The sequence below is a fragment of the Xenopus tropicalis genome, chromosome 2 (genome assembly GCF_000004195.4).
Source record: "Xenopus tropicalis strain Nigerian chromosome 2, UCB_Xtro_10.0, whole genome shotgun sequence".
Lineage (NCBI taxonomy): Eukaryota > Metazoa > Chordata > Amphibia > Anura > Pipidae > Xenopus > Xenopus tropicalis.
In genome coordinates this window covers 117,917,224-117,938,794 of record NC_030678.2, presented here as the reverse complement: position 1 = coordinate 117,938,794, position 21,571 = coordinate 117,917,224, and positions in this window count along the sequence as shown.

The following is a 21,571-nucleotide window of genomic DNA, read 5'->3' as shown; positions in this document are numbered from 1 at the left end:
TACTGTGGCAGTGGGAAATGATATACATTGCAGGGACAGAGTTTTATTTCCATTCTATTAGGGCCACACTAACATAACTGAATAGAAATATACAGAGGGATATTTTGCATACATATCTAGGAATATGGAAGGGGCCTTGTTGTATCTTTTTATTTTCTGTATGTGACATTTGATGTAGAAGGCTTTCCCAGAGATCTCACCAGGCAACTCATTTGCACCAGGAGCAATATAGCAGGACTGCTTCCACATAGAGTGACAAAGCAAATTATTGCCCAGCATGACATCACATGACTTGGTTCTACCCATTGTTTTACATAATATTTATAACAGATAATATTTTCACTTGGATTTCTTTTTTCTATATACAGTGGTGTGAAAAACTATTTGCCCCCTTCCTGATTTCTTATTCTTTTGAATGTTTGTCACACAAAATGTTTCTGATCATCAAACACATTTAACTATTAGTCAAAGATAACACAAGTAAACACAAAATGCAGTTTTTAAATGAGGGTTTTTATTATTTAGGGAGAAAAAAAATCCAAACCTACATGGCCCTGTGTGAAAAAGTAATTGCCCCCTGAACCTAATAACTGGTTGGGGCACCCTTAGCAGCAATAACTGCAATCAAGCGTTTGCGATAACTTGCAACGAGTCTTTTACAGCGCTCTGGAGGAATTTTGGCCCACTCATCTTTGCAGAATTGTTGTAATTCAGCTTTATTTGAGGGTTTTCTAGCATGAACCGCCTTTTTAAGGTCATGCCACAACATCTCCATAGGATTCAGGTCAGGACTTTGACTAGGCCACTCCAAAGTCTTCATTTTGTTTTTCTTCAGCCATTCAGAGGTGGATTTGCTGGTGTGTTTTGGGTCATTGTCCTGCTGCAGCACCCAAGATCGCTTCAGCTTGAGTTGACGAACAGATGGCCGGACATTCTCCTTCAAGATTTTTTGGTAGACAGTAGAATTCATGGTTCCATCTATCACAGCAAGCCTTCCAGGTCCTGAAGCAGCAAAACAACCCCAGACCATCACACTACCACCACCATATTTTACTGTTCGTATGATGTTCTTTTTCTGAAATGCTGTGTTACTTTTACACCAGATGTAACCTTCCAAAAAGTTCAACTTCTGTCTCGTCGGTCCACAAGGTATTTTCCCAAAAGTCTTGGCAATCATTGAGATGTTTTTTAGCAAAATTGAGACGAGCCATAATGTTCTTTTTGCTTAAAAGTGGTTTGCGTCTTGGAAATCTGCCATGCAGGCCGTTTTTGCCCAGTCTCTTTCTTATGGTGGAGTCGTGAACACTGACCTTAATTGAGGCAAGTGAGGCCTACAGTTCTTTAGATGTTGTCCTGGGGTCTTTTGCGGCCTCTCGGATGAGTTGTCTCTGTGCTCTTGGGGTAATTTTGGTCGGACGGCCACTCCTGGGAAGGTTCACCACTGTTCCATGTTTTTGCCATTTGTGGATAATGGCTCACTGTGGTTCGCTGGAGTCCCAAAGCTTTAGAAATGGCTTTATAACCTTTACCAGACTGATAGATCTCAATTACTTTTGTTCTCATTTGTTCCTGAATTTCTTTGGATCTTGGCATGATGTCTAGCTTTGGAGGTGCTTTTGGTCTACTTCTCTGTGTAGCTCCTATTTAAGTGATTTCTTGATTGAAACAGGTGTGGCAGTAATCAGGCCTGGGGATGACTACAGAAATTGAACTCAAGTGTGATAAACTACAGTTAAGTTATTTTTTAACAAGGGGGGCAATCACTTTTTCACACAGGGCCATGTAGATTTGGAGTTTTTTTTCTCCCTTAATAACGTAAACCTTAATTTAAAAACTGCATTTTGTGTTCAATTATGTTATCTTTGACTAATAGTTAACGGTTTTTGATGATCAGAAACATTTAAGTGTGACAAACATGCAAAAGAATAAGAAATCAGGAAGGGGGCAAATAGTTTTTCACACCACTGTAGATGCTAGAAATGCACTGAATCTATAATTGTTGCATTTGACTGTATAAAGATCCCTGCACAAAACATTTAAATCCTGACCTAAATCTGAACCCTAGCTTGCATATGCAAACTTGAGAAAAAGAAATTACCTGTACATGCATCAGTTGTGAACAAAAATGGTTATATTCAGTCATCCAGAAGTTTAAAGTCTTTAGACTTTAAGGTTTTGGATTCAGTTCAGTTGAACACTTTGGAAGTGCTAGAGTTCAACTGAATTCTGGATTCCCTGAATCCCTACTTGACTGTATAAAAGAATATGGCCATGTAAGGATGATGTAAGGTCCCTACTGGTTGACTGATTAGTGACAGGCTGCAAGTTTTAGTCCTGTTTGTTAGGGAGTCATTTCCATGGGAGGATTAGAATGTGCCTACATAAAAGAGGTGTGTTTATAGTGCAGAGTGGGGCAGTAACACTCATGGACCATTGTAATTTTTTTCCTGAAAAATTGACTGGTCCCTGAACTGCATACTAAGTTATCTTGGTCATAAAAGATGTAACATACAGTTTGTTATGATTTAAGCAAGCAAACTACATCCTAAAAATGAATATGGCTAGAAATGCCATATTATACACTTATATGACTTCAAGGTTCAGCATCTCTACAGTAGTAGTGATTCTGGCCATCAAAGTTGTGCACAGGAGCTCCCCATCTTGGACACTGTCAGTGACACTCACATGCTCAGTGTGTTCTGTGCAGCTGTTGAGAAGCTAAGCTTAGGGGTCATCACAAATTAAGTAGAAAATTAGGTCTGCCTTTCATATAAATTGATGGTTCAGGGCTGAATATTCAATTATGATGCAAAACGCACTGGTTTAGAACTGTTGGGTACTAATGGCCATATTATTTGCATATTATCAGCTTCACATTGGGAGATTTATATTCTAAAAATACAGTGTATTGTGCATCAGTCCCTAAGTGACAGCAGCACAGAGCATGTGCAGTGGATCAGCAGAAATGAAGATGGGGAGCTACTGGGGCATCTTTGGAGGCACAGATCTTCCCTGCTAAAGGGCTGTGGTTGCCTTGAATAAATAAATATGTTTGGTTCATCAAGAATGGACCCTAATGCATTAAAAAAAAAAAGCTTTTGTAATAGCCCAAGGCAACCACAGCCCTTTAGCAGGGAAGATCTGTGCCTCCAAAGATGCCCCCAGTAGCTCCCCATCTTCATTTTTGCTGATCCACTGATACAGTATATGCACAATAAAAGTTAAGTACAACCCATCCTGTTAAACAGGGCATGATTCTTTTGCACAGAGGATATTTTCTCCTCAAGATATAAGGGCAGATGTGGTAACTATATCACAGGATGGGTTGTACTTAACTTTTATTGTGCATATACTGTATCAACTCTAATGGATCAACTGGGGGAAGCTTTTGGCTAGAGCAGTACCTGAACCAGGGTAGATTTTAGAAGGACTAGCTTTAAGGCAGGGCTTGTCTGAAAGCTACAAGGAAGCCTGGATAAATAGAGAAAAAATTAGAATTAAACAATGGCTAGAAGAACCACAAGGCTGAAACAGAGCACTTGTGAAAATAAACTTAAAAATAAACCTGCACTAAACCATTTTATAACCAGGTTAATACACCCGGACTAAACCAGTTTTATTCCACACAATCAATGGCTGTCAATATTAAAAGACTTATAACCACAATAGAACACATCAACACTAAACACCTGCAAAGCTTAGATTGGTCACACGTATATCAATCTTTCAAATTATTTGGAATCATGGGCAACTTTATGAAGGCAGTCGTATATTCTAACCCCCATTCAAATGTATGGGCCTCTTCTAGTCTAATTTTCTGATTCAACATGGCACATGACAGGAATGCCCACAATCTCCCTTGATGTTGCACTGGCAGTAGAACCCCTGGCCCAACTAATTAAACAAGACCCAATCATTTCAAGAATTCAGTAAATAAATATAGAATTTAAAGTAAGCCTCTATGCAGACGACATATGCATGACTCTCACTAGACCTCAAACCTCCCTACCCAATTTATTGAAAAAAAATTTCAGGTAACCAGCCTGAAGGTAAATATCCCCAAATCTCAAGCGATGCCAAAAACATACCAAACGCACAGTTAAGCTCTTACAACTCAATTTCCCACAATTTCCCCAATTTCTCTGGACACATTTAGTTATAGAATACTTGGAGGTTTATATAATGCCAACTTATTATGCATTATACAAGGCTAACTATTCAAAACGTATTAAAAAACTGTCAGCAGTTCAAGAGGAATGGTCATGTTACACCATTTCGAGGTTTGGAAGGATTTATGCGCCTAAGATGACACTGCTACCAAAGCTATTATATCAATTTCACACTTTGCCGGTGACAAGTGTCAAAGCAACAGATATTACGTATCTTCAAAGGAAACTAAATAAATTTGTCTGGTCCAATAAGCCTCCACGTGTTAAATACATTATGTACAGAATTACAGCTAATAGCGGCCTAGGACTGCCAAATCTACAGTATATGCCTATTATAAAGCAACACCCAAATCACACAATGGCACCTACCGTCCTATAGAAACCTGTTTGGTACACTTGGAAGCATTAATAGCACACCCAACTGACCTGACAGTCTACTTGTGGATGGATAGGACACAAATTAAATCAATGATCCCAGCGAACTTGGTGTTAGCCCACACCATTCATACATGGCATAATATCATCATAGTTTATTTATCCCTATACATAAGAACCCACTCTTCCATCCTGGCTATGCCACTCAAGCCTTTAATTGTTGGAAGGAAAATCATATTACCCAGACACAAGATCTCATCCTTTCCATTCGAAATTAAATCATTCCAATACATGCAATTCACCGTAACATGCCAGATAAGGGAAACCTATAAATATTTTCAAATATTTCACCCCTCCTTCACAAACCAACCTCCCACTTTAGTGGAATCTTGCTGCCAACAAGCAAGAAAACTTAAGGGAAGCCTTGCCCTCTTGTATAAACAGATAATTTCCCAAAATTCTGATGTCCCTCTAAAATATATGATAGATTGGGAAAAATACTTAGGAGAATCAATTTCACAGGATGAGTTGAACAAAATTTGGGTGGCTATCTCCAAAATTTCCTCAAACACAGCCATTCAAAAAGTAGCATTTAAGTTAGTGACCAGATAGTACTGGTCACTTGGGGGAGTTTTGGGGGCTGTCCAGACACACATTGGAGAAATATTTTTCACATTATTAACAGACCAGGTAGGCAACCACACAGAAATATGGTCGCCATGGAACATATACTGTAAAGCTGTTCAAAAGACATGACTATGTACTGTAGAAGATAGAGAAATAGCACCAGTTGCTTTCACTCTTTTATTGCAAACCCTATACTAACATCCCCATCCCAACATTAAAATACGAAAAAGGATTCTGACGATCCTTTTAAACTACATTACTCTATTGATATCAATGCTCGACTGATAGTTGAATTTCATTGCAATAATAAATAATTAAATAAAAGAGAGATAAAAAAAAATGCAAGCTGGTCTAGAAGAGGTAGGACAGCTTTGGAAAAAAACAGAAAAACCTTGGTGTAAGGTAGCAATGTAAGTGCATTAATGTGCTGCTTATTTTTATATGTCAGGATTAAATACCACAGCACATATTGGTATAATTCATAGCTAATCAAGGCTGAGATGAGTAGATTCATGTTAATGTTTGTAGACGCAGGTAACAAAATGTAATTTGCTAAATTAAATTAGTAAATTTCTTAATGATTACACTTTAATACATTATTTGCTTACATTTTATAGCAGCCCCTACTGAGCCTGCTCCCTGACATGAAGCTTTGCTAAGTCAGTTACAGATCTGTTAGTGGCAGATTTATGAAAATGTAAGTGAAAAGAGTTCACCCATTGATAAACACACTTCTTCAAATCCCATAGGAATTAATCAAATGTGGGAGAGTTTTTATGTATTAAGCTCTAAACTCACATTTTGATTCATTGACCCCTCACAGTTTGACACATTAGTTGCTGGCATTTCTAGGAAAAAGCAACTGAAAAGTTATTTCTTAAGCCTATTACACTATTTCAGGTAAAGAAACTTTTGAAACTAAGTGGTATATCTATAAAGGTATCTTATTTATCAGGTGACTATGGCTTATTGTGCTGCAGTTTTTCACTGATTTTCCATTTGTTTTTATTTTGTGCTTTATTTTTTTGGTGTTGATTTTATAGAAGAGTACACAGTTTAGAATGTGCATCCTTACTGCAAAACAGCTTTTGACAGTGTAGTACACTGTTTCCAATTGCACAGTTTCCAAGTACAAGTCGTAGCCCAGTGCTTGTGAGAGAATAAGCAATGAAGCTGAATCTCCATCCTTCCCTGAAGTCATTCCCATGTGTCCACTAGGGTGGAATGTCTTTTATTGTTGTCGACTTATTCATAAATAATGCACCATTTTTCAAATGCTAAAAACAAGCAAATGAAATATTAAATGTCTCCACGCATGAACCCAAGTAATAACATTATAGGATATTCTCATCTAGAACAGTCCCACAGGAGGCAGTTGTGGAAGAGAAGCCAATTTATTAAGATAATCAGTTCATTACCACAATGAGTAGTAAAAATACTGTAACACATAGATAAGACAAGAATAAATTACAATATATAATTTTATTACGCAGTTAAAAGATTTATTTTCTGAATAAAATAATTGCTAGTTTTACTTTATTATTATTTATTGGTAGGATTTATACTTTGCTATGGTATATATCACTACACATTTACTACACTGATGGTGGGGTGAATCAAAAATAAATGAACATTTGGGAGAGTTGTTAAAGGACAATGAAAGGTTAATATAAATTAAAAGTAAGTCTAAAGGCATTCTTTTTAAGTACTTACTGCATATCTAAATTCCCGGATCCCTGCTTGCTTCTCTGAGATATGGTGCTGGCAGCCTACAGCAGTGTGAAGACTACAGTGACATCATTGAAATCTCTCTCCCCTTCCTGTAGGTGCCAGCGGCAGCCTTCCTATTCTCTGAGCATGTGTGTAACTTGATCCTGTCTCCTGTTCTGAGCTACACATGCCCACCAGCCAATCAGAAGCGGATCTGGCAGAGGGGAGGGGGGGAGGGAATGAAACACATGTGCAGTATGAAGCAAGGAGGGAAAGGAAGGGAGAATACCTTTTTAGAGATGGCTGCCTGTTCTAGAAAATGTAAAGTAAGTGTGACTGAGTAAATATTTGATTAGGTGAGCCAAAAGTGTGGGGTTTTTACTAAACAATAGGAGGACTATTGGGCAGTATGCTTTTTACATTTTGACTTGCATTCTCCTTTAAAGGAATAGTAAAAACAAAAAATGAATGTGTTTGCTTCCGAAATGCTACTATAGTTTATATAAACAAGCTGCTGTGTAGCAATGGAAGGAACTAAAATAGGGCTAAATGGCACAGATTAAAAAGCAGACAACAGCTCTGTAGAACACCATTAAAATCCACAGAGCTATATAACCTGAGCCTTTTTTCCTTTAAATGGCTGCCCTATGGCTACACAGCAGCATATTTATATAAACTACAGTAGTGTTTCTGAAGCAAACACACCAGTTTTACCAGTGCAGGGCAACAGTATGTTATATTTTTAATTACATTTTTATTTTTTGGTGTTACTGTTCTTTTAAAGGGGATCTAAAGTTGCTAGGCTCAAACTTCATTTTTAAGTCTCCCAGATACAGTTACCGTAAGTATTTCAATATAGATTTCATTAAAAATTGTTTGTCCCTAAAGAGTTAAAATTGCATCTAAAAGTACCTACATGGAGGTCCGCTCACTTCAGCATCTGCAAGCAAATGAACAGTGGGTGTGTATCACTCTGCACAGCAATCGGCTCACTTCCTGCCTGCTCCTTATCAGCCACAAGATTGATAATGCTCTATGTAAACTAAGTCATGTCTGGAACAGATCCTCGTCTTTACTGTGCGCATCTCTTAAGCTGTTTCATATAGCTACTTTTGCAAATAAATCACCCCAATGATTTACTGTATTTGTGGATCCACACTCCTGGCTCTACCTAAGCTGATCAGAAAACCCTGCACTACTCTGATGAGCGCCAAGAAGGGCGAAACCGGTCTGTAATTGGGAATTTGATCTGCTATTATCCTGGCTTCTGCTTTAAAACCCAGTGGTTGAGCTTTAGCCCATAGGAAAAACACATGTAAATGGGATTTTGTTGGAGGTCTTTGGGATTAGTTTCCCGAATTCCTTTTGTTTATCAACTAAATCCTAGTTTAGGGTAGGTTTACTAAAGCACATTCTCCTTGAACTCACTAGCTGTAAGACGTGGATGTGTTAAAGGCCTTCAGGTGCACAATGTAAACGGTAGCGCCTATTAAATTTTTTTGGCAGCTTGGACAGCACCACGAAGAGACAGCTGCTGGCTGTGTAGCTTTTAAGCACAACTGAGCAGAGTGGATGTATGGGGATTACAGTGAAATGCGAGGTAGCACCGCTTATATTACAAAAACAGTTGAGAATAAAAAATGCATTCCAAATAGAGATTTACTTCTTATCATTTCCCAAATACAATAAAAATAATTTTTATATTGTCTTTACATCCATTTTAAAGGTGTGGCTCACCTTTAACTTTTAGTATGTTACAGAATGGCTTATTCAGAGCAACTTTTTAATTGGTCTTCATTTATAGTTTTTCAATGATTTCTTTTCATCTTCTGACTCTTTCCAACTTCAGGTGGGGGTCACTGACCCAACCAGCCAAAAGACTACTGCTCTGTGAGTTTACATTTTATTGTTACATTTTATTACTTATTTTTCTGTTGATGGCCTCTCCTATTTATACACCAGTCTCTAGCAACCAGATAACGGCTGAAATTCCAAACTGGAGAGTTGCTGACCAAAAATTGAAATAATTAAATATTCACAAATAATAAAAAATGAAGACAAATTGCAAATTGTCTCAGAATATTGCTCTCTACATCATACTAAAAGTTACACAAAGGTGAACAACCCCTTTAAGGAAGAAGCATGTTTTTTTCATTTTTCATAAAAGGCAATTTTTGCCCTTTTGATCCATATTTGTACCCTTTATTATTATTATTAATTTTATTAACATTTATTTATAAAGCGCCAACATATTCCTCACCCTTGTGCCATTCTGCTTAGTCACACTTTAGCCCATTTTTTTTTCAAAGCCATGGGATGCACATCTGTGCACATCTGGCATGTGGTTAAACCCATGTGGCATTTACAACATTGCTTACACTGCAGTACACTGCATGTCCCCACTTTTTAGGAGATGGCTTTTTTGAAACTCGTAGCTATACCTTATGGAACAGCTTTACTCCGTTGTCTATATTTTTCATCCTTCTGCAAATATTTATTGTATGTACTGCATCTACAAAGGGCTAATCATTTGCTCATTCAAAGACAAATGGCAAATGAGATATACTGTATGAATACTGTATGAATACTGTACATCGTACACTGAATGCAACCATGAATATATATATCTTAAAGGGGTCCTGTCACCCAGACATAAAAAGCTGTATCATTAAAATCCTTTTCAAATCAAACATGTAACCCAAATTCTTTAATTTAATTCAAAAATCCAAACTTGTTAAAGCGCATTTCATAATTATAACTGTTAATCATATTTTGCCTTCCCTGCCTTCCCATGCATGAGGCACAGCAACCACTTTCAATTTCCATTGAGCACTTCCCAAATATCACTGCCCTCCTCACATGCACCCTCTCTACTCACTGTCTATGACTGTGTATCCTGTGCATGGGCATCAGGTCCCCCGTTCTGGCATATAAATATGATTTTGGGATGATGCAAAGCCTTAAAAACAGTGTGCACAAAAAGGTGCCCGTCTGTTTTTTGTTATTCTGAATTTGAAGACTAAAGGAAATAAGATTTATATAATTTATATAATGTAAATAAACTTTATTTAGCCTGAATAAACAGATAGAAAAGGATTTATAATAATGGCTTAGGGTGACAGGTCCCCTTTAATAAAATCCAGGTGCTTTTATGTTTTAGTAATTAAACTTTATTTGCAAACTTCATATACTCCTAATTAAATATGTTTGGACCTAACACACTGGGTATTAGTCAGAACCTCTGGAATTATTTTAAAGCATGAGTGAAACCTATAGTAACAATTTGACAACAGAACAGCTTATGCACTATTCAAAAAACCTTCAGCTATTTCCATCAGACTCAACCTCCATCCTTAATCCATTTTAATACTTGTGCTATTATTATAATGCATTGAAGCACAGTGTATTTTTCTCTCTTATGTAACTAAACAGTTTTCATTGTAATACAGAGATAAAAAGAAACGTTATTTTCCATTTAAAAAGAACATTTAACCTATAGTACAAAAACATGAGTCCTGAGCACATATATCTTGCCCATTGTGCATGATTAGCTTATACGCTGCACAGAGTTTTGACTCTATTTAAAATGTGTTTTGGGTATGATTATGTAGCATGTTTATGAGCTGTATTTATGCATTGCCTTCTAATTACAAATCTTTGATTCTATACCAGTGAAATTGCTCAATGGCCAGTTTAGTTTCTTATCCAGGGTTTGCATTATAAAACAAGGAACTGGAGAATCCACAAGGATTCCCAGCCTCCCTAAAACTGCTTGGCACCTTAAAAAATACTCACTCGGTTTCTGCACTGTTCTAGAACCTTTAACAATGGGCAAATGCTGCATTCCTGCAAGCTATGCTTCCGTTGAATCTTTCTTCTTGTGGCTTCTCCAATCAGAGCACAGCACTCTAGACAGACAGTAAAATTGACCAATCAAGGCACAGATGTAAAGGAGAGACATTACAACTGAAGGCACTGTAGAAATGAAGACTGAGAAGGATCTGCAGGTTGTAACTTTGCCTAAGAACCTCACTAACCCTGAACTTTTGCTGCAGATTTCATCCCACTCCCACAGGTACTATACTGTATATGTTTTATAGGCTGAATCACTAGCTGAAATTAAATCGTTTTTTTTGTCACCTGGCATCTATAATATCCCGATCACTCTTGCTCTAGGTCTTAAGTAACTCTTCCCCCCTGAAAAAGCTCATTGTGCATTTATATATGTAACCCCTATTTGGCTGTAAAACAGTCAATTCAAAAACATAAAACACCTGATGCGTTTCGTGCACATATGCACTTAATCATAGGCAGGAAGTAAGAACACATCTTAGAGGGTTTAAATAGCAATGTAACAAGGATCAACAAGGCAACATAACAATGATTGACAAGACAAAACCACACCTCCCCTAATTAAAATTATCAGAATGTACATATCAAAGTACATAACTCATCAGAATGTGACTATTGAAGTTTAATGGCATTGTGATATATTGGGTGGTAGTGCTTACTGCTGCCCAGTAGCAGCCCTGAGCACTTTCACCTGTGCCTTGCTCCCTGAAGCAGATCACATATAATATAAAGCAGTGCTGTCCAACTGGCGGCCCGCGGGCCGCATGCGGCCCGTGACCCCCCTCTGTGTGGCCCCCCACCTGTCTGGCTGCTTTGATGGCTTACCTTTGTTCACCCCCTGCAGTGTTCACACCTCAGGCTCAGACTGTAATCACTCCCATTGTTCACTTCTTCACACCTCAGACATAGGTACTGTAGGCAGAGTATGGCACATACAGCCAGCATAGGGCAGGTAGAGTATGGCACACACAGGCAGCATAGGTCAGGGAGGGTATGGCACACACAGGCAGCATAGGTCAGGGAGGGTATGGCACACACAGGAAGGGTAGGGCAGGCAGAGTATGGCACACAGTCAGGGTAGGGCAGGCAGAGTATGGCACACACAGGCAGGGTAGGGCAGGCAGAGTATGGCACACAGAGGCAGCATAGGGAAGGCAGAGTATGGCACACCCAGGCAGGGTAGGACAGGCAGAGTATGGCACACACAGACAGCATAGGACAGGCAGAGTGCTGCCTGTGTGTGCCATACTCTGCTTGCCCTATGCTGCTTGTGGGAGGTGAACCTGGCAGGGGGTTGTTGTGGGAGTTTGTTAGCAGTTGGAAATAGCCATTAAATGGTCCCGAAGGTGTGTAATTATGTACTGGGGGTTGCTCTGCTATCCACAGGGGAGGAGGAGGCATATGGAATTTAAGGGTATATCTTAATATGACATAATTCTTTCACATATGAATGATGGTTGATATCCCCACAGTAAGGACCAAGCATTTGGGATTTTGCTGTGCTACCACCATTGTGATAAAATAGGTGTGGTTTGAAGTGGGTGTGGTTTCAAAAGGGGGAGTGGCCAAAACTGGCTTCCATTAGCGGCCCTCCACCATGTATGCTAGAGAAATTCCGGCCCTCGGCACCGTAGAAGTTGGACAGCACTGATATAAAGGATCCCACAAGCTCATCCCACAATATCCTCAATGACTTAACTATACCTATGTCCTATGTATAACACATACAGGATCAGCCCTTTTAACATGTGAGTTAACATTTGTCAATGGCCATGCTGGCTACAAGAAAGGAATTCCACCAATAACCACTGCATTGTAACATTTGGTATAGATGGGGGCTTTCTAGCTAAGCTACTAGTACTTATACAAGTACTTATATAAACTTTCCACAACAAGGAGTTAAATGGTATCGAACTGGAACATAAAGTTCAGCAAGCCGTAGTCAGCCTTGCAGCAAAAAAACATCACGGCAGAGTGGAAATCAAAATCAGTGACTTAATATCCTATGAAATCTTCCTTTGATTACTTAATATAATAATAAACCATCCTACTGGAAAACCATGTGTTATTATACCCAGAGGAGACCCTTCCATAATATCATCTCCCATAATAACTCTTTGGACAAAGACATACTAAATAATGTACATGCACAGACTAGTTAAAAGGTTCAAGTTACCGTAAATGTGTATAGTTTCCTATTCGTCTACTCTATTTCTGTTCTCTACTTCTCTCTTTTTTACACATTCCTATAGTTTCTAAGAATTCTTGGCAAGTATTTGTGACCAAGAAATAATTTATTATGCATACTAACATCAAGCAATTAATAATGTAAATCCAGGGGCAATGCCATACACTGTAATAAAGAATGGCATTAAAATTATTGTCAGTCAATGTAAGGGGGCTAAATACCCCCAGGAAAAGAATGTTTGCACTGAGTTTAACAAGCATAATGCTGACATTAAACAAAAAAAAAACCCAACATACTTTACACTAGGATTGTCATGGCATTTGAAAAAAACAGAAAAGGGGAGCAGCAACTGGTTATTTATTGAAGAAGACTTTAGTAGTTATATAGTACCCAATACTAGGCATATCCCCACACATTCAACAATTGATGCCACATTCAAACAGGCAGGTAAAAAAATTAACTGATCTCTAGATTCAAGTTTTTTTGCGCTTAAAAAAACTCTAATTCAAGTTATGGTTCAAATGTCTAATGTCTGGTATTTAAGTGCAAAAAACCACAATCACTCAAATGTTAAAATTCACCATGTAAAAGCTTGTGAATTTCTATATAAGTTGTCATAGGGAAAGTTGTCATGGGCAAAGTCAAGCCATATTTTTTTAAATTTGAGTTTTTCGAACTCGAGTTTTTTAATCAAATGAGTTTTCCTTATTAATAAATAAGTGACCATTCGATATGCAAGTTTATTTGATTTGGAAAACTTGAATTCACAAACTGAAAATTGATTAAAAATAAAAAGCCCAAAAGTGTCAAACCACCATGTTATATTTTTTTCCCCAGGTATCCCTTGTACCTCAATCAGACTTTTAGATTTGGGTGAGTGTAGTACATGGGATCCATTATCTGGAAACCCATTATCCAGAAAGTTCCAAATTATGGGAAGGCCATCTCGCATAGGCTCCATTATAAGCAAATAATTCTAATTTTTAAAAATATTTTTTTTCTCTGTAATAAAAAAACAGTACCTTGTACTTGATCCCAACTAAGATACAATGAATCCGGAAACAAAACAATCATATTGGGTTTATCTAACGTTTAAATAATCTTTTAGTAAACTTTAGGTATGGAGATCCAAATTATCCATCACAAGTGCTGCCCTTTAGGCCTTCTTTTGCAAAACCAAGATATATGTACAGGTATCAGACCATTATCCGGAAACTCATTATCCAGAAAGTTCAGAATTACGGAAAGGCCATCTCCCATAGACTCCATTTTTAAGGAGAAGGAAAGGCTAAGTCACTTGGGGGTGCTAAAATGTTAGGCACCCCCCAAGTGACTTTAATCGCTTACCTTGTACCCCGGGCTGGTGCCCCTGTTAGGAGAAAACAGCACCAGCCTGAAGAAGGAAGAGGAGACCACGCTCCAGGTACCCCGGGCTGGTGCTGTTTTCTCCTAACAGGGGCACCAGCCTGAGGTAAAAGGTAAGCGATTAAAGTCACTTGGGGGTGCCTAACATTTTGGCACCCCCAAGTGACTTAGCCTTTCCTTCTCCTTTAATCAAATAATTCAAATTGTTTAAAAATGATTTAATTTTTCTCTGTAATAATAAAACAGTACCTTGTACTTGATCCCAACTAAGGTATAATTAATCCTTATTGGAGCCATTTGCGGAAAGACTCCTTATCCGGAAAACCCCAGGTCCCGAGCATTCTGGATAACAGGTCCCATACCTGTACTACCCTTTTTATCAGTTATACGCAATTGAAAGCAATCGAAAGCATCTCTGTCCAGAAGAGAATATATCAAAGCCAATTAACCAAAAAAACAACAACATACAAATAATACATGGAAAATATGGACAATATCAAGCAATTTTAATTAAACCAGACTGTAAATCATTCATAATTGCCCCATTACAAGTACTTACTAGTATGAGAGTGTACAGTTAGGATGCCGTGGCCCCATTGATGGAATATTTGCCCAACAGTGTCCTAAATCATTCCTGACTTTAGGAGCCCAATGTGGGCTAATGTATCCCTATAAATGTAGTAGTGAGGCAATATACGAGAAAAACACAGCATTACTGCATTAGCCCGTGCTTATAACCATAGCATAATCAGCAATTTCCAACAGATTTAAGAACATAAAATGACTGAGTGCAGCACATATGTTATATTACCTGTCATTCATCAAACCTGCAGTTATTGCCTTCTAAAAGATTATTTTTTTTTTACTTACACTTTAGCATAAAATTTAAATTATTATGAATGCTAATCCTCTCTCACTTAGTGACATTAGCAGACTTCAAAGCACTTAAACTGAGAAGATTAAGTTAAGACATTTTTTCCTAATATAATCATTCGTTGTCTGCATGGCAATCAGCTCTGGGTTCTGCCACAGGGAGAGCAAAAGTGATAACGACCAGCAGGATTTAGGAGTCATCATGTGAACATTTAATTGCAAGCTTGTGTGCAAGATGGAAGTGCAAAGGGACAAAGAAATCACAGATCAAAAAATAGGACTAGAGTTTTTAAACTGTTTGGTATCCACTTCGAAATGCATCACCGCAGGGTTTTTATGTTTTTTACTGAAAACTTTACAAGAAAAGATTAACATAACTCAGACCGACATGCCAGCCAATAATCCCAGTTTACACTATACAGGTATGGGATCCGTTATCCATAAAGATCCGAATTACGGAAAACCTGTCTCCCATAGATTCCATTTTAATCAAATAATTCCGATTTTTAAAATGGATATCCTTTTTCTCTGTAGTAATAAAAAAGAACATTGTATTTGATCCCAACTAAGATATGATTAATCCGTATTGGACGCAAAATAATCCGATTGGGTTTAATTAATGCTTTATTGATTTTTTTAGTAGATTTAAGATATGGAGATCCAAATTACGGAAAGGCCCCTTATACGGAATACCCTTGGTCCCAAGCATTTTGGATAACGAGTCCTATACCTGTACTACCAAAATTAACCCCCCAGTCCACTGCCCAAATGTTCTGTTGAAAATTGGACGAGAGCAGTCTCAGTCCTATGAAGAGTCTGTGCCTTTGTTGCATTTTTTCTGAAGGTGATGATGGTGAAGCAGAACTATATACACCCAGACCTTGGCATGTTCAGAAAACTCCCAAGTCCCATGTAAAAAAAAAAAGTTAGAAGAAAAGACACATTGTTACCTGAACAATGGCCCATGTTGGTGGGAGATTGGATGGTGTTTGAAAAATATGAACTTTTATAAATGACATGATTGCACCCAATGGGTTCTCTGCGCTTACATTGTATTCTACTGATTAAGCAATGTGCAGTCCAGGTCTAAGAAATTATATCTGCTGAGTGGATCTGAACAAAATAATGTGTAACAAAGTAAAATTGTAGCCCCAGGTTGAAGAGAAAGCTCCATCAAATACAATCTTACATGAACCCTTTTTAACAGTGATCTAATTACTCACATTATCTATGGAATCATTCATTACCACCTCCGGCACATTTATCCTTGACTTCCCATATTCTAAGAAAGCCATGCTTTGCTGACAGTTGCTTCTCTTGAACCCCCGACTCCACCACAAGATTTTGGAATTTTAACCGATTACTGAATCCAGTATAACACATGCAATTCCACCCAGAAGTGTTTTACTTAAAGCCTTTAGCCAACCAACAATGTTATAGAATGGCCTATTGTAAGCAACTTTTCCATTGGTCTTTATTATTTATTTTTAATAGTTTTTGAATTATTTGCCTTATAACTCTTTCCAGCTTTCAAATGGGGGTCACTGACCCCAGCAGCCAAAAACTATTGCATGATGTGGCTACTTGTTACTTGTTGATATTGTTACTTTTTATAATTTGTTTTTCTAGGTCCTCTCCTATTCATATACCAGCCTCTCGTTTAAACTGCCCCCTGGTTGCTAAGGTAATTTGGACCATAGCAACCAGATAGCTGCTGAAACTCCAAACTGGAGAGCTGCTGAACAAAAAGTAAAATAACTAAAAAAAACACAAATAATAAAAAATAAAGATCAGTTGCAAATTGTCTCAACCTTTTTTACTCTTGAGCCACAAGTCAAATGTAAAAATACTTGGAGAGCAACACAAGCATCATAAAAGTTCATAAAGGTGCCAAATAAGGGCTAAGATTGGCTATTAGGTATCCTCTATGCACACTATCAGCTTACAGGAGGCTTTATTTGGTAGTAAATCTTGTTTTTATTCAACCAAAACTTGCAACAAGTCAGGAATTCAAAAATAACTACCTGGTTTGGGGGCACTGAGAGCAACATCCAAGGGGTTGGTAAGCAACATGTTGCCCCCGAGCCACTGGTTGGGGATCACTGCTCTACATCATACTAAAAGTTAAGTCAAAGGTGAACAACCCCTTTGGCATGCTTTTTTCTATTTGGTAAATATATCATATTTTAAAACATATTATTCCTTTCACCTGTTGGCAATGGTGAAAAGGCAAACATTTGCAAGATGTGCATTTCAAGCATTAAAGAGCATTTATTTTGCCCTAAACACTAGTCATAACAAGACCCACATAAAAGAAAATTGTATAACTATACTTTTCAAAGACATAAAGGCACTTTCACTAACCCATATGCAAAGTATAATTTCAAGTGTAATCGCCTTGTTTTTTCACACAATGCACCTCTCATTTCCAAAATTCTGTTGTCATTGTGGACACAAATGGGTTATTCCCTTAAAGCAATTACGCTTTGCCTACCACAGTTGCATCTGACGAAAGTGATTTTAGGCATAATTGTGCCTATGTGTTGCAACCCCTGTCTGCTTTTCTTAAATAGAGTGCTGCCAAAATCAAACAGCACTCAATTCATGGGGGTAGCACCAGGTCTCTGAGCTCATAAACAAGTGAAAAGGTATTGTGGAAGTTGCAAAAAATGAGTGCATTTTGCACACTGCCTTAAAAGTCATAAATGACCCTTATAGTTTTACTGTTTTTTAAAGATTTATTTTGTAAATATATTTCTTATATAATAGGTAGGTAGAAAATACAAAAGGGACATTTGGACCTCTAACTCCCACCCTGTGCAAGATGTAGAAGGGAATATACATTACAGCATTCTTTATATATTTTGCAGTTCATTTACACTTGTTTTGCTTCTGAGAGCCTAGAATTAGACCCCAGCAGATCTCTGATTTTAGACCTGTATGCATATGACTGAAAATGTTTGATAACCTACACCGTCTGTTATTTGAAAGAAATAATTCTCTTCATGACCATTGGCCTATTTATCATGCTGTGTAAAAAACAGCAACTAAATACACCACACATCACCTTCTGACTGACAGATATTGGATATTATCAAACTGTGTATAGATTTTTGGCTTATATGTTTTCCTCTTGAAATTCTGGCATAAAAAACAGTGGCTGTTTAAAAATACTGTGTAAAAAAGCAGCAATAGTCCATAATGGTTTTTACTCACCTGCCTCTTACATTTTTACAATAGACTTAAATGGGTTACTCCATAAATATAGTGGTGTAAAGTAACTATGTTAAAAACAGCTATTGGGTGGTGTTAAAGAAAATACACGGTTTTATAAATTCACCATTTATTTTACACTGCTCTTACACCTTTTTTTCGGATGTAAATAATTTTACACAGCATGAAAAATTGCCCCCTTTGTGTTGTATGATTTAATGGATATTGTTTGTCTTTGAGTAAATTACACAAAGGGAAATTCTGGGTTATATTTACACTTGAGTTCTAGGAACCCAGTAGGTAACAGCAACACCCATTAAGCAGCAATTGCCAAGTATCACATGGTGGTGATCTGTTATTTAACACAATGGCTACAAGCTCAGACAAGTAACCTGCTGAGGAGCCTTACAAGTGCCTTCATTGAACTGCTACCCATTGTTACATGGTTATGGATATTAAAGCCTGTGGAACTACCAATACTGACATAATAGCAATGTTAGTAACACCTTACGTGTGGCTATTCAGCTTTTCAGATCAGCTGAACACTGTTCCTCACAATTTTTTTGCAAATATGGTTGGAAGATTGTGATAAAACATTTTGTTTAGAATTTTTGTGATGTTCATAAAAACAAATACACAGTTTTAGTGTCAATATTTCCATTGTCTATGTCTGCCTTTCTTGTTCAAAGGAACAAGAAAGGCAACTTAATCTGAATCTGTAAATAGACAAATTATGTATGTAATTCAATATCTGAGTGCAATAAACAGCACAGTGGATTACAGTTATGCTTCTAGAAGGAAGGCATCAGTTGAAAAAGGGAAAAATGGAACGTAGAAAATGGAAAGAAACAAAGTAGAAAAGGCAAGAGGTGTGGCATGTAGTCCTTCTTGCTTGGTTAACACCTAACATTTAAGGCTTATTTAAGGACACTCCCCTTCTCATATGAAATCTTTTACTAGGGTGTCTGTTTGTCTTAGCCATGTGTCAGGAAGCATCAATGAAGAGTTTCTGGTCAACTAGAACAATTGGGAAAGAAAAATGTTTTAATAATATTGTCCCAGAAATGAGAGGGGAAGACAGACCAATGGCATGACCTTTAGATCTTTTACAGTGGGTTTCAGGTTTAATGGGGTAGTACACCCCCTTGTTCGACATAAATTCAATGAATATGGCTTTTGCAGAACATAGTATTGACTACTGTTTTAATCACAAACAATGTCTGGCTTCTGTTATTTCTTGAACTAAACAGGGCAATAGAAGCTGCTCCATGTTTGATCCTTGCAAGGTAGATAATTAGATTACCAGTTTACAAACCCCTTCCCTTTAGTTGTGACTGTTTTGTTAGTAGTTGTCCATTATTATCTGTGCACTAGCAATCTAATTATTTGCTGTATAAGGACCAAATTGAGGAGTAGATGATGAAATGTTCAAAGCAATTTCCAGTGAATTACAGTATAGGGCTCATTAACAAATGCAAGCAAAACATGGATGCAAAACTGAGCATCCATAGAAGCATCTTGGAAATTTATGGCTGAAAGTGACTTAGGGGCTGATTTACTAACCCACGAATCCGACCCGAATTGGAAAAGTTCAGACTTGAAAACGAACATTTTGCGACTTTTTCGTATGTTTTGCGATTTTTTCGTTACCAATACGATTTTTGCGTAAAAACGCGAGTTTTTCGTAGCCTTTACGAAAGTTGCGTAAAATCTTGCGATTTTTCCGTAGCGTTAAAACTTACGCGAAAAGTTGCGCCTTTTTTGTAGCGTTAAAACTTAAAAGGTGCGAAGTTTCGCGTAAGTTTTAACGCTACGAAAAAAGCACAACTTTTTGCGCAAGTTTTAACGCTACGAAAAATCGCAAGATTTTACGCAACTTTCGTAATGGCTACGAAAAACTCGCGTTTTTACGCAAAAATCGTATTGGTAACGAAAAATTCATACAGACGCCGAAAAAAATCGCAAAAAATCGCAAAATACCGATCTTTACGAAAAAAACGCAATCGGACTCATTTCGACCCGTTCGTGGGTTAGTAAATCAGCCCCATAGACTTAACACAAATACAGAGTAAAAAAATTTGTTCTACAATTTGTGGTAATTTACACAATATTTAAAGATGCATAGGGGTGTCATGGACTTATGTTTTTTCTCATAATGCTTTCCCCAGAATTCTAGTGTTGTTGCATCTGACGCAACTGCGGCCAGTGCATGAATATTAACACAATTAAGCTTGCACATTGGTGCAAATCAGAAATTATTGCACTGAATAAGTCCGATTGACAGTCTGCATTTGGTGTGATGCATTATGGTGCATTTCCATATAGTTGCGCTGGTGCTGTTCAGTCCTTCCAGCCTTCTGTTCTGTATTGCTGCTGCACCTACTGATGCAGGAAAACCCTGGAGCTACTGCCACCTCCTGACCAGGCAGTAGCTCCATGGCTCCCTTCACACCCAGTGTCAATAGGCACAGCACACTTGTGCCTGAACAGTTGGACACAGATGTCGCTTGCACAAAAACTTCTGCAAAATTACTTCCGATTTGCACCAAAATGCATGTGCAGTTACGGTATCATTAGCCAATCCGCTTGTGGTAGGAACAGTGCCATTGCGCTAAGCCTATTGCCATGGCATTGTGGGATAAAACATAGCATTTGCACTTGAAATTGCACTTTGCTCATTGCATTTGGGTACATGTGCCTCTGATATATGTGCCTCTGGTCCAGAGGTAACAGTAGCTCCAGGGTTTCTTTGCATCAACAGGTGTTTATTGAATGGGGTTTTAAGTGCAACTGACTAGGGGGAAATATGTTGGACTGCAACTGCAGTTGCGGGTATAAATGAGCCATTTGAGTGTTTTTCTTGTACATCCTACTGTATTCCTGTATGTCCTGTGTTTATAATCTGATTTGATCTGTGTGATGTTATGAGTGGTGAGTATAATTGATATGCTGTGTCTTGCAGGGGTATTGTAAGGGGTTACATTGGTCAGTGTTATGGACAGGGTTACTTAGAAATACATTTGCAATTTTGTCACTTTTTTTTTGAGGCAACAAAATCCTTATGAGGTAATGTAATAAAAGTTGTAAACGGAAAAGAAATGTGCCCAAATAAGAATAAAAATTTGCATTTTGCAATGTAATATTGTTCATTAAACTGTTAAGCATTACAAATTAAATTGCACATTGCAAACTTTTTAAG